This window comes from Mustela lutreola, chromosome 12 (genome assembly GCF_030435805.1).
Source record: "Mustela lutreola isolate mMusLut2 chromosome 12, mMusLut2.pri, whole genome shotgun sequence".
Classification (NCBI taxonomy): domain Eukaryota; kingdom Metazoa; phylum Chordata; class Mammalia; order Carnivora; family Mustelidae; genus Mustela; species Mustela lutreola.
Genome location: NC_081301.1, coordinates 53871477 through 53885038, shown reverse-complemented (window position 1 = coordinate 53885038; position 13562 = coordinate 53871477). Strand labels below are relative to the sequence as shown.

At 44.1% G+C, this 13562-nt stretch overlaps 1 protein-coding gene and 1 long non-coding RNA gene across 10 annotated transcripts in view; one reads left to right on the top strand and one right to left on the bottom strand.

Annotated features, from left to right (window-relative positions):
- Window positions 1–13562, bottom strand: part of NFIB (nuclear factor I B) — a 436690-nt gene that overhangs the window by 232512 nt on the left and 190616 nt on the right. The window lies entirely within an intron of this gene.
- On the top strand, window positions 1460–5189 carry LOC131812603 (uncharacterized). The gene is made up of 2 exons (XR_009346417.1): window positions 1460–2464; window positions 3648–5189. It is a non-coding gene; the product is annotated as an uncharacterized LOC131812603 (long non-coding RNA).

Here is a 13562-nt window from a genome sequence, read left to right as displayed (position 1 = left end):
ATTTCTGTGCTCGCTGCGGACTCTTTAAGCCGCGGGAACATCCGAGTGGGAGAAGCACTGAGCCGGTCTGGGCCCGAGAAAGGAACGAATGGAAAATTCCCTCACACCCAGGCCGCCCCGGGGCCCAGGCTGGGGCGCCGACTCTCGCACCCGGGGCGGGCGCGGTCTGCCAAGCCCGCCGGCTGAAGGGAGGAGGGGCAGGCCGAGGAGGCGGGGGCCTGAGCGAACTTCGGCTCAAGTAGTTGGGGAGCGCCGGCGCGGACGGGGGCGAGGGGCGGGGTCCTCCGGGGTCTCCCCAGCGCGGGTCCGCGCCCCGGGGCAGCTCCGCAGAAGCGGCGCGCCGCGCTCCGCCGCGGTTTGCCGCCCTCCTGGGGGTGCCCCGTGCACGTGGCCTCTCTCGGAGCGGGAGGATCGGGCAGAGCTGCCGCCGCCGCCTCCTGCTCCCTCCTCCTTTTCCTCCTTCTCCTCCTCCTCCCGCAGCCCGCTCGGTTCTCCTCCTCCTGCGGCCCCGCTGGCTCGCTCCCAATCCCCACCCCCCGGGGCCCCGGGCGCCGGCGGAAAGCGTCTCCCTCCCCGCCGGGGTGCAGGCAGGGCGGGGCGGCGGCGCGCCCGAAGCTGCGGGGAGGACGGGCGCGCGCGCGCGAGCGGGGTGCGTGTGCCGCTACAGCCCTGCAGAGGCGGCCGCGCCTGCCTCGCTCCCGCGCGGAGGGCCCCGCCCCCACCCCGGCCGCAAGCCGCGGGGTCCCGAGTGAATGAACTTGATTTTGGGTATTTGGAGGGAGGCGATTTGCCTTGCACTCTTTCTGTACTCGTGCGCGCGCGCACACTTACACACACACACACACACTCTCTCGCTCGCTCCCTCGCTCTCTCTCTCTCTCTCTCTCTCTCTCTCACTCCCCGCCCCCCAAATTCCAGTTTTCGGCAAGGGGTGGGTGGGGAAGAGGTGGAAGCAAAGGCTGTCCAGACAATGGAGAGAGGAAAAGTGAGTGCCAGGGGCTCCGCGTCTACCTAGCTAGTGGCTGCCGGGGCGGTCGGGGCGAAGAAGGGGACTCGACTGCCCCAGCGCCAGGGCGGGGCCGCCCCTGCTCCCAACGGTGCTGTTGGGGTCTGGCAGGGCTCTCTGACTCTCCTTCCTTCTTCTCTCCCTCTCTCCCGGTTTTCTTCCTCAACTTTCTCCTTTCTCTAGCTCTCCCGCTTCTGTCCACCGTCCCCCCCTTCCCGTCCCCCCAGCGGACCTGAAGGAACCAGTGACTTTTTCCTTCACCAAGTGGGAGTTATCCACATCAAGCATTTCACAACGACACATCAAGAAAAGTAGGCAGGTTCAAGTCAACCATGAAATGGTCACTTTTTAACCCCGTCCTGTCCTCATTAGGGAAATGCTCACAGTCCGTTTTCAAAGAGCGCTCTTAATGAGGCCAGCTTGCCAAGTCTACCAGCTGCAGCCCCCGTAAACCCAGAGCCCAAAGAAGAAAGGCGCTGGGGGGCGGGGAACTGAGGAGGCCGGAGAGAGGGGGAGCGGTGGGTCTGGGAAGACAGGTAAAGTCGGGGAAATTTCGAGAACTCCCCCGAGTTAACCCTTCAGGGCACCCACCACTAGGAGGAGCCTCCCTGCTCCCCCCACCTCACCCCAGGCAAATCCTCTAGTCAGCGTTCTGACAACGTTAATTTCCTTTGTGTGGGTCATTTCTTCTTTTTGAAAATCCAAGATAAAGTTGACAGTCTTTATAGATGAAAGGAGGGAGGTGACAGTCGGGATTAATCCAAATAAATACTCATTTCTCTCTCAGAAATTTTTAGGCAATCTCAGATTAAAAATAAAACCCCCAAAGCATCACTTTTGTATTGCACATTATGCTGCCTCCCTCTTCTCACCCTTGTAGCGAAGTCTGAGGGGAGGAGGCGGGGAAGCGCTACTGATAATACCAGCTTTAACTACTGGAGTTTCCCTTTGAACAAATATTCAATTTAACCGGAGTTAATTTACCATAAAAGACATTCCCCTTGGCACGAATGCACTCATGTCCTTGAACACACCTCTTTGAATGCCTGGACTCTTACAGAAGCCATTATTTCGGGTCTCTTTAAAAATCCGGAGCCCATCTCTCTCTCTTTCTCTCCCTCCCTCCTTTCTTCCCTCCCTCCACACCACACCACCCCCAGTGAAATCCTGGCACCCAGAGAGCGCTCCTTTCAGCCAGAGATCCCAGAACCAGCCGCTGTCCCCTGGCAAAAGAGGCCCAGGGCTGAGCCCTGGGCAAGTGTCTGCAGACAACGTACCCCTCCTCTCCTGTTAGTTTCCCTTACCAACAGAAATCATTTCCCTCTGCCACCCAAACCAGATTGCATCCAAAAGTTTCTCATAAGCTTAAAAACGAAAAGCGAAAAATTGACAACTGTTACACAGAAGAGCCCACAAATCTACAGCAGCAGCAGGGTGAAGAAGCAGCGACAGACCCAGGTAAGAACCCAGACAAGTGGAGATGTTTGGGGCTTCCCAGGCCTAGCACTGAGGGGTTCAAATCTCTCTTAGGTGCTCCCTGTTTGTAGAGCGCTTGTGGTTGGGGACAGTCTGATGAGCATGGAGGATGCTTGGGAGTTTTGAGTTTTGATTTGTTTCCAAGAAAAGGAGTAATTTGAGTAAAATTGAGAAAGGAGTACTGCTGAGATGGGGTAAACCAAAAGGAGAGAAAGAATGAGCAACAGAGACATCCTGGAAGGGCTTCCTGGGTGCTCAGTTCATACGGCTTTGACTGGACACTCAGGCCTCGGAACCATGCACAGGTTGGCTGACACTCCCCACCCCCTCCAAAACACTGCTTCTTGTCCAGCCCATGTCAAGGTCACACTGCAGGCCTCCCAAGATGAACTTTAAGGGAGCCTTTGTAAAGACAGACTGGTAGATTTGGGGGTGTGGGACATCTGGCTTCTCAGCATACTCATCCACTATCTTGGATTTTAAAAGTACCAATCTTTTAAATTCCAGGTAGAAAAATAGAGAGAGAAAGTGAGAAAATACATGCATTTAATTCACCTTCCCTTTTTTCCTGCATGTCTGTTCCATGGTATTAAGAGTGGTGCTAAAGTATCTTTGAGAAGTTTCTGATACTATCAGAGATGGCCAAACACTTCTTAGACTTGGATACTTACCTCTCCCTAAACCCTCTTTTTTCTCTCTCTCACACTGAAAGGTAATGAATGGCCAATCGCATTCACCCCAAAATCTGGTTTGAAGAGCTAGAAAGAAGTGAAAGCCTCTTGTGGCAACAGGAATATTTGATAGTTCAGAATTACTAAAGATCTCCTCCCTAGATCACTTATTCTCTGCCACCTTAGAGGGGAAAAAGGTTTCTTTGCTGACAGTTTGTTGTCAAGAAGGAATGCCAGTGCTTCTGGAGACAGGATTTTTCAAAACTCAATCGTATATTTGAAAAATTAAGCAAGTTACCCAATTGGAGCCTTTCACTGACTTCCAGAGAGGACTTGACATCTCAAGTATCTATCAATATTGATTTTCTTTAAACCTTCCCCCTTCTAAAGAAACTCAGTGACAGGTTGCAAATCCTGGGCAGTGTAGGGAAAGGTTTCTTGGAGCTTAACAAAGCTGTCATTTTCAATACCCCCATGACTTTTTTTTTTTTTAGCTCTTGAATGTGATTTGAGGGGAGGCTCAACAACCACACACCCTAGCTGCTTCGCCAATATCAATATTTTAAAACTAAATACAAAAGAGACAGATGACCTCCTGACCCCAGGACCCAGGCCTGCAAAACTGCAAGTATTCACCACACCAGGCCCAGGGTCCTATCCTCCTGCCAGGTGAACCACAAAAATCATATGCGTGTAGCCCAGAAAACACAATTTCATATCCACAAGGGGGAACACCAAAAATCCACTCAAAAGCACATATATAAACAACCAACAAGTACTGAAATTGCCTGCACTTGATGGGAATTACAGAATCATGCCCAGCTCTCTCAGCCCTTAAACTACTAACTGTCAAATTAGGGTAGCAATTTTTCCCTCCTAGAAAATTCACAACTGGTTAGCTCCCCACCCCCACCCCCCCACTGCCAGCGCTTTGCCTTTCACTGAAAGGAATAAATAACCGTGGACTTTTCTTCCCTCCTCTGGGAGCTGTTTGGTGTCCCCTGAGGACAAAACTAAATGAGAAAAATGACGCTGTTAATAATGTCGCTGCTGAAATGCCTGTACTCGACTGTTAAAAAAAAAAAAAAAAAAAAAAAAACCATCCCACTAAGTGTGCTTACATTTCGGGCACATTTAAAAGCTACGACAGAATGTGAACAGCCACTAGGCCAGACTCCTCTATTAAGGTTAGCCGGTTTCCACTTCTCTCCAGAGATGAAACGAGTTCATCAGCAGAGTCCCAACTTCTGAAGACATTTGCTCCCGGATTACAAAGTCAGCAGTTGCCTGAAACTTTTGCATGATTTATTTTAAACCTTGAAAATCACGGTAATAATTGCCTTGCTTCATTCACAGTTCTTCAAAAGTTCCTTGCAGTCTCTTCTCTGCTGAGGCTGAGAATGTACTTATAGTCGTTTTTCAAAACAGTTGACCTTTAAAGTAAAACTATACTATCATTTTATTTCTACATATAAACTGATTTTTTTGTTACTTATCTACATACGCCGATGTGACAGGAAAACAGATCAGTTTTAAGGAGGTGTTTAAAAGCTTTATCCTTATTTTGGATAAGGAGTCTTTACATTCTATATTAATAAGTATAGAAGGTGTACTGCAAAGAAACTCAAACTTTTTGCACCCATTTCTCTAAGTCTTCCTTTGAAAACTGCCATTCTGTTTCAAAATCAAAATAACACATGACAACAGAATTGAGCATTTTAACTTTCAAATTAAAAATTTAACAAACAATTGTGTAATTACAAAGAGAAAGACAAACTATTGGGCCTACACAAAATATATGTTCAGTAAACTTCATCTCTGAAATGTTTTAACAACACAGAAAGTTAATAAATTTCAAAGCAATAAAATTGTCAAATCACGTGATGTCACAAACTCTAAAAGCAAGGTTACAGATGTTCATGACATCATATTCACTCATAATTATACTGCTGCTCAGTCTGATCATATTAAAATTAAAAGATGTCTATGTCTGCTAAAGAATAAAAGGAATTTATTTTGGACATCAAACAATGAAACTGTCACCATTTATTGTATGAAACACTCAGCTAATCAATTTCCTATTAAAACAGCTTTCAACAATACTCAGCTTTAAAATTCATCGGGGCCAGTAAAAACCTTTTCCCAGTGCACAAGAATGCAGTCCCAACCACGACGATAATTACCCTTCTAATACTTTTATTGCCCAAGCACTTTTTCTTATGCTCCCCATCAGTTAGGCAAGAATCTGCAGTATATTGTATCAGTGAGTTGGAGTGCTTGACCTTTGCCCACGTATGATTTAATAGGGACTTTTCAGCACTGGAGCTTTCTCCATCTCTCATACCATTAAATGAAAACATCAAACCTCAAATGTAAAACTGGAAACCACAACGTTTTGTGTTTCATAACTCTTTGCAGTTTTTACTTAAGCTGCTTAAAGGTCAGCTTTCTAGCCTCAGGATCCTAACTCCCCCAACCCACCCCCATACAAGTAAAGGTACTCAAAAGTCACACTATAATTCTGATTTTGATTAAATCTTGAACTCCCCAATCAGATACACACATGCACCCTGCTTATTTACACGTGCATTCTTTTTCTAACCACATAAGCAAGCCTGTATGGCTTTCTGGATTTATTCCATTTAAATTGTCTGTTCAATATGGTTTCAAAAGTTAACTTTTTCCCGCCTGTTGGAAAATTAAAATTAAAAAGGATGGTGCTATAAGATTCACTCAAAGAACGTTAGAGTTAATCTTGTGTATTTTGGCGCCTTTTCCCTGCCAGCTACTGTACTTGGGGGGGTGGGGGTGGGGCGGGACTTGGAGATCTTGTCTGTCCCGTCTCAAGTTCAATGGCAGTTCTTCTAACCGGAGGAGAAGATGGCCATGTTCACAGCCCTAATAATAATTCCAATCACACCACTTCGGCATCTTGTGTCAAAGTCGAAACTGGCTTCCCCGCCCCCTTCAACCTGAAAGCTGCCAAGTCCTCACACACTCCGCATTCAACCACAACTTAATGGATGGGATATTGTGCATTAAAATGTGTCCCAGACGTACTGGCGAAGAGAGCACAAGGGAAAAGGGAGGCGCGCAGGCGCGCGCACACACACACACACACACACACACACATACACACACACACACACACTCTTAGACGGGTAAAAATCCTAGAGCAAAAACAGCGGGACTTAAAAAATGTATTAGGAGCGGGAAGAAATCCATCATAATCTTTTTTTAAACGGGGAGGGTGGTGTGGGAGGACTAACAATTTGATCCTGCAACTTCAGGGGCAAGATGGGGTGGGGGGGACTAAACTTGGGAATATTGATTTTAAAAACTCTTAACACACCAACCAGAGCTAAATAAATACTACTACCCTCACTTATTTTTTTTTTCAAATGCACTTTTAAATGAGAATATTTAACAAAGCTGTGCACATTCGCCTTGAAGTGGTGGAAAGAATGCTATGAAAAGACAGAATAGACTACAGGGTACAACTAAAATATCATTTGTACAGGAATTTTTTCCGGCTTTGGGAGGAGGAGGAAGTAGGGAATTAAACAGGGAAAATGTTACATTTCACAGTTTGGGCTCACAATGTTATCCACTGATTCCCGCCATAAAAGTGTGACACATATAGTAAAGTTGCTAAGGCTAAAAAAATAAAATAAAATAAAATACATATTTGCATTGGCCTGAAAATCCAGCACTATAGCTCAACCTATAAAGCAGATGACATTTTAAGTATAAAACAGTCACTTCACAATGCACAAACAGGGGAAAAGTAAACTGTGTTTGGGGTGAAGGGGGTGCAAGGGACGAACAAGACGAGCAAATAAAACCCATCATTCAAAGCCACATACCATTGCACCGTATTGCATTAAATAAAAGAGATCTTGAGTCTGCAACAGAACCCTGGGCCGCGGATTTCACGTGTCTCAGGTACAGATTTGAGGATTTTCTCAAGGGTTGTTTGGGTGTCGCTTTTTGTGCTTAGTTTAAAAAAAAAAAAAATGCAATCCGGGAGTAGTCTTTTATTTTTAAAATTATTATTTCTGCAATGCCCCAGTTCTTGGCCCGAGAAGAAAAAGTCAAGTCTAAAAGCAAGCAGCCCCCTCAGTCTGGATATCCCGTTTTCCTTCCTCTCACTTGCTGAAGTCTGTTTCTCGTGGTTAACTTGAACGCCGTCCAGAGCGATGTGTGTGTGTGTGTGTGTGTGTGTGTGTGTGTGTGTCCGTGTGTGTGCGTGTGCGTGTTCGGTGGGTTTTATTGTTGTTTTAGCAGGGCCGCTCTAGGGGTGGGGGCTGCCTCCCCTCTCGGGCCCGGGCGCGCTCCGCAAGGACAGCGGGCGCGGCCGCGGGGTCGCGCGCTCGCCCCTTCCCAGCCCTCGGATTGGCCTGGCCGGCGGCGGGGCTGCCCCGGAACCACCACCCACCCGCGCACCCTTTCCGCGCCCGGGCCCCGCGCGTCCCGCCGCCGCCGCCTCCCAGCCTTTCTCTTTCTCCCGGCTCCCGGGCCGCCCTGCCCCCGCCCCGCCCCGACCGCCCCGGCGCGCGGGAAGCGCGGCTCTTCGCTTCCGCCTGGCGGCGGGAAGGAAGCCGAAAGGAGGAGCCGGGGGCGGGCGCGCGGCGATGCATATTCATCAGGGCGCCGGCGGCGGCGGAGGCGGGAGCGGGCCCGAGTGGGTGTGGCGGCCTGCGCGGCGCGGGCGCCCCTCGCGAGTGGCGGTTCTGCTCTTTGTGCGGCCCGGGAGGGGCAGGAGCGCGGCGAGGGCGGGCGAGGAGGGCGGCGCCGCCTGTCTGCGGGGCCGCGCCGCGCCGCTCCGCGCGCCTTTGTGCTCCCCGGGTCACGGGGCCTCCCCGCCGGCTTGCGGGAGAGGGGTGCGGGGCCGAACTGCGGCGCAAGACTCTTCACCAAATACTAGCGATGCTTACGGAGTCGGTGGTACTCCCCTACTTCCCGCCACGTTGCTCGGTCAACTTCGCAAGGCCGCGTTTGTTTTTGTGTAACAGGACTTCTGAAATGTGCCTCCCGGCCAGGCGTTATCATGACAACAAACCCACCAGAAAAGAGGGCACTCTTGACTTCTCTGTGTATGCATCCCTGCGAATGTCAATAATCTAGGGGAAGGTGCAAGAAATAATTAGCACCAAAGAAATAACACCACCTTTGGGGCCCCAGAAGTAAACACTCTAGGTGAGCTTTGGTAGACAGTTGATGTTCGTAAACAAAGAGGATTTGATGAGTTGGTTTTTTTTTTTTTTTTTTTTAAGTTAAATGTATGTAGTGGTTTTGCTTAGTTTTAAAGTAATCCAGTTATTTTCATTTTAAGCGTCTGTGGGGCGGTAACGTGCTTCACGGTTAAGTTGTTACAGAATTCTAATTTAAAATCGAAGTATTAGAAGTAGAAATATAACATTGACCCGAAATTTACATGGTACTAACCCACGTGTGTTTAGAAAAGATTTTATTACAGAGATTTTGACTAATTATGTAATTGCACAACAGACAATGGCTTCAAATATCCTTTAAAATCCCTGTTCAATTATGTGATTACCAGCGGGACCGGAATAGCTCCCGATGAATTGTTCTTATCTCTCCACTAAATGTGAGCATGGCAGTATTTTAATCCCAGTTATGTTACCCTTCAAAGTCCAAGAGAACTTAAACAACAGTGTTCAGGTTCTTGGTTTCTACAATATACATTATAAAACAAGGAAGATATTTTGGCCTCATCACCCCCCAAAAAGCGTTTTTTTCTAATACACACATTATATAGATCCTTGGCTGTATGTGAATAATATACATACCTATGTTAATGATAATAAGCAGAAAAGTAGTAATTATATTGACCCCATTGGATTTCAGAAAATCCCGAATTTAAAGACAGGTTATTAAACCAAAGGTTTAACAGACCCCAATTTCCCCTCTAGGAAAAATTAGCATATTATTTCCTATATAACTTTGGGAAGGGAGTTGAGGATGTGATCACACACATGTACACATACATCTATGTATGTATGTCTCTCCACACTCAACTATAACTTCCCAAGGAAAATTAATTTTTAACGTCTATCTTGATCCAAGTTAGGTAATTTTAACCACTCAGCTAGTGTAGCCATAATTCAGTCTTCTCAGGCAGTCAATTCAAGTGGGTAACGAACAGATCTGTTTCCGTTCTAGCATTTCCTAATAGTAGTTTCATGGTGAAGTAAATCACATTTAAGCAACCAAATATAAAATATGAAAATTTAATGCAGCTAAACTTTAAAAAATTGTTGAGGATGCAAAGGGAGTGTTTACATTGGCCATGTTACCAAATTCTAAAACTTTTGTACAGAAGTGTGCCTCCGAAAGGTTTTCTTTTGCGATTATTTGAAGTCCATAGAGGACTTCATAGTTACCAATCCTTCCCAACATCTTTCATTCAAAAGAGAAATAATATTACAGGAAGAATCCAGTTTTGTTTAAGAAATATTCAAAGGGATGAAATGGGGAAAGGAATAGAAAAGGGACGAGGGAAGGATTTCCTGAGCTTTTCTACTGATGACTTGAATGAATCTGGAGTTAGTGTCACCTGTCAGCGGATTTCTCCCTGAGCATATTATTTAGTAATAGAATTTACCATTGTATGTCATGTTCAGTCTTTCATAGATTATCTTTTTATTTGCATGTAATTTGTTTCTTTTGACATGTGACGCTTATAATACCTATTCTTCTACCGATGACTCTTCTGTCTGTCAAGTATGTACACATATGATAAGTAAATGATAGCTAGCCACTGCTCATAAAAAGAGGAAACTGTTTTCCAATCATGTCTTAGAGAAATCGGATGCACTAATTTATATTACCTCAGTGAGATGTTGTTCCTATGTCTCTTATTTGGCTAATGTTAATAGTCTTCTAATCTACACAATTGATTGATTTTCTGGTTTTCATATTTTGCATTATAAATCAATATATAGAAATTAGGGAGTACTTTTTTAAAATTAAAATTATCTTGGTTAAAAAACTTTCCTAGAATATAATTAAGATCAAGTATCTTTTTATATTCATTTTTCTAGAAATAATAACTCATCATTTTTTAAAAATAAGGATTGTCCAATGTTACTCAGGCATTTTGGCCCTCTGGCATATCTAACTGAAGTGATTCCAGTAGAAAAGCTAATTTTTTTCTGCCTTCAGTTGCAGGCACAATTGATTTCTTAGAACTAACTAGAAGCTTCGCGAGTATACTGATACTTTAGATTTTCTGGTTCTTCTTAAAGCCAATTAACTGGTAATGCAGTTTCTGTATGTTTTCTTCAAATTAAGAAATTTTTTTAATGTAGTACAACATCTGCATGTGTTTATCTTTGAGAATAATCACTATATAATTATTTCTAAAAGCATGCATTATTACAATGCTTTATGTCATAATTGAAGTAATTCTTCTACCCCATCTAAACTAGTAATTTTCAGTCATTATCCCAAAGGTGTTTATCACTATTTCTCAAAAATATAGGAAGTGTTTTTATTTCTATTATTTTTTATTATTAAAGGGCACACACTAACTTATTAGATTATTATATTTAGTCTGTTATTGTGCTAGCATGTATGCAAACTTAATTTATATAATAAAGATAGTGGAATACTCAAGACATGATGCTAAATAAAACACACCATCTTTTCAAACAATTGGATAATGTTTTTTAGAATTTAAAAACTGTGTGATGTATAAACCTGTGTAAGCATCCATATCGCCTATTGCCTCCAGGAAATAGTTTCAAATATTCCTTAATTATCTAAAAATATTTAGGGAGTCTTCAAGTAGGACACGTGTAAAGTGCCAAGTTTGGGCACTTTGTTTTAGTTCTGTAGATGAGAGCTGTCTTAGCACAACTTCTACGGAGGAAAGGAGGACGCGTATCTGGTATATTGTTGTAGAAGTGGAACACCCAAGTATAAACAACCACCTCTGGTAATTACTTTTATTTTCTACTGGTCCTAGCAGTCTTTAACTATAATCCATTGTGCCCCTTCTTCAGACATTGATTATAAAAAATAAACACAGCGTTTTTCCTACAAGACATAGTTGCTCACCCTATAGAATTATACCTGGGGAAGAAACTTCAAGAGATCACTAGCCATGGAGTCGAAACCCCACACTGCCCAAGAGAGGCACACCAGGTCCCTTTCTAACCATTGAGAGTATGGGTACAAAAATAAATACACGCAGTGTTCCTTCTTTCACTAACTGCACGCTGCACCTGTGCACACATGTATCTGATGACATCTGCTAACAAAATAAATCTCAAGTGGTTTGTGGTGTCATCAAAAACCTGAGATGGTGGTATGGCTCATAGTCTCCCCAACCCACGGCCATGGTCTTGTTAAATTTCACAGGCAAAACAGAGACAGACTTAGACTCATTCTGTACAAGAACCAGGGGTTTTCGAGAGCAGGTTGAGGTGGTTTACCAAAAGGGGAAAAAAAAGGAAGAAAAAGCTTCTAGTTATGACTCAGTGTGTGAAAAATTTGCTCTCCGATTCAAGGGTGATAAATCAAGGATGTCTCCCAGCTTTGAAAACACCATTTTTATCGCAATCGTTGTGAATTCTCAACTCAAAGTATCCACCCTTCCCTAGCCTACTTATGTTCTAAAGACTTACTTTAGGAAAGAAAAGCGAGGAGCAGTTAAATCTTCCTATCTTGCTTACTCACACTTTTATATAACTTTAGTTTCAACCATCAAAATGCCCATAAAAAGAAAACAATAAACTTGAATGAATTTAGGCTGTAATGATGATTAAATTGAGCAAAGGAAACACAAGTGTTTTCTCAAAAAATGTTCGGGATATTTTGTGCCATATGTAAGGTTTCTGAAACAACAGAATCACTAAGGTATTTTTTTAACCATTTTCAAAAAACAGAAGCATCTGGCAATCCAGAAATCAGCGAGGCAACAGGATGTAAGAAAGCGCTAGACAGTCTACTGATCCTTCAGTACAGTCCTGGCAAAGGACCATCCTGACTCTTGCTCAGTGGGCCATTTTCAACAAGAAAACGAAAGTCAAGCCCCCTGTGTCCATATCCTGTGGCTACTTGTCCTCAGGGTCAAACATGCTTCTTGGCATATCTAGAACATGGCGACATCGTTTCAAATTGCCCACTAGTAAAGAAGATCAATAACCCCATTTTGTGTCTTCATTCTGTAACTAAGAAAGCCTTGATCCAGCCTGAGGCATAGAGGAAGAATGCAATTCTTCTACAAACATGTATCACATGCTTCCTGTGGGTCTCGACCTGGGGCTGGGCACTCCAGTACAAGGATGAATACATTTTTGAAGATTTCTGCATTTATGGTACAAAGGCCTTCCACTGCTTTGTGCTAATATTCTCTTCTACATTAGTCAAAAAAAGAGTAAACCTCCCGTGGGTTATCTTAAAAGCCTTCAAATAAACACACTAAATAACCACCTTTGGTTTTTTTGCTCACTTTACAGGTAGTTGATGTGGGTTTGTAGAATGAGAATAGTGTGGATAGAAACCAAAGAAAAATGTAATTAGGGAAGATAAGTCAGGTGCCCTTCCCCACCCACCCACTGAAAACAAAACCAAACCCTCGAATAATGCACACAAAAGCCAAACTAACAAAGTCAGGAAACTTTTGATACCACTCTTCTTCATGATGTGGGAAGTGTTTTTATAAACAACCGGGGGGAAAAAAGAGGAGCAATGTTAGGTGGGAAAACTCTGGCGCCCAGGGTTTACCTATGTGAAATTAACACTGTCTTAACAGCTTATTGTTTAAGGATGGTTGACAAGCAAATACACAGAGCAGGGTAGAAATACAAGTTTCAAGAACATACCTAATATCACAACCCCTCCCATTTTCTTTTCAGGTCAGGCACCATTCTGAACTGCCCTCAATATTACTTTCACCGTTATCTTTTTAATTTATTTGTTATTACACATGTTTCTTGTTATTACACAAGCAAACAAGAGTGAGACTCTTGGTTTATTCTTTTCAAGAGTAGAGACACTTTAAGTGGACAATTAGCAAAATGTAAGTGTCATCCCCCCCCCCCAGTACCATCACCAAAAAACCTGTTTCATTTGCATATATTTCAATTCAGTATTTGCTTCTGTGCTTGTATATTACTTGGCAGAGTTATAAGACCGTAAGGTCGATAGAATTTTGTTCCGCAACTCTTCCATTTAACCTTCTATTCCTATCCTTGATATTAGCGAAAGGGTGTAAAATTGTTAAGATGCTGAAACTTAGAAGAGACTTTGAGGACTTCTAGACAAGAGATGAAGAAAACCAAACTGGCAGCATCCCGCACTTTGCCCTGTTATCTTTTGAATGTTGGAATTCATTTAAAAGGTTGGGGCAGAGTCGCTGTCCCCTTTAGATAGGGCCT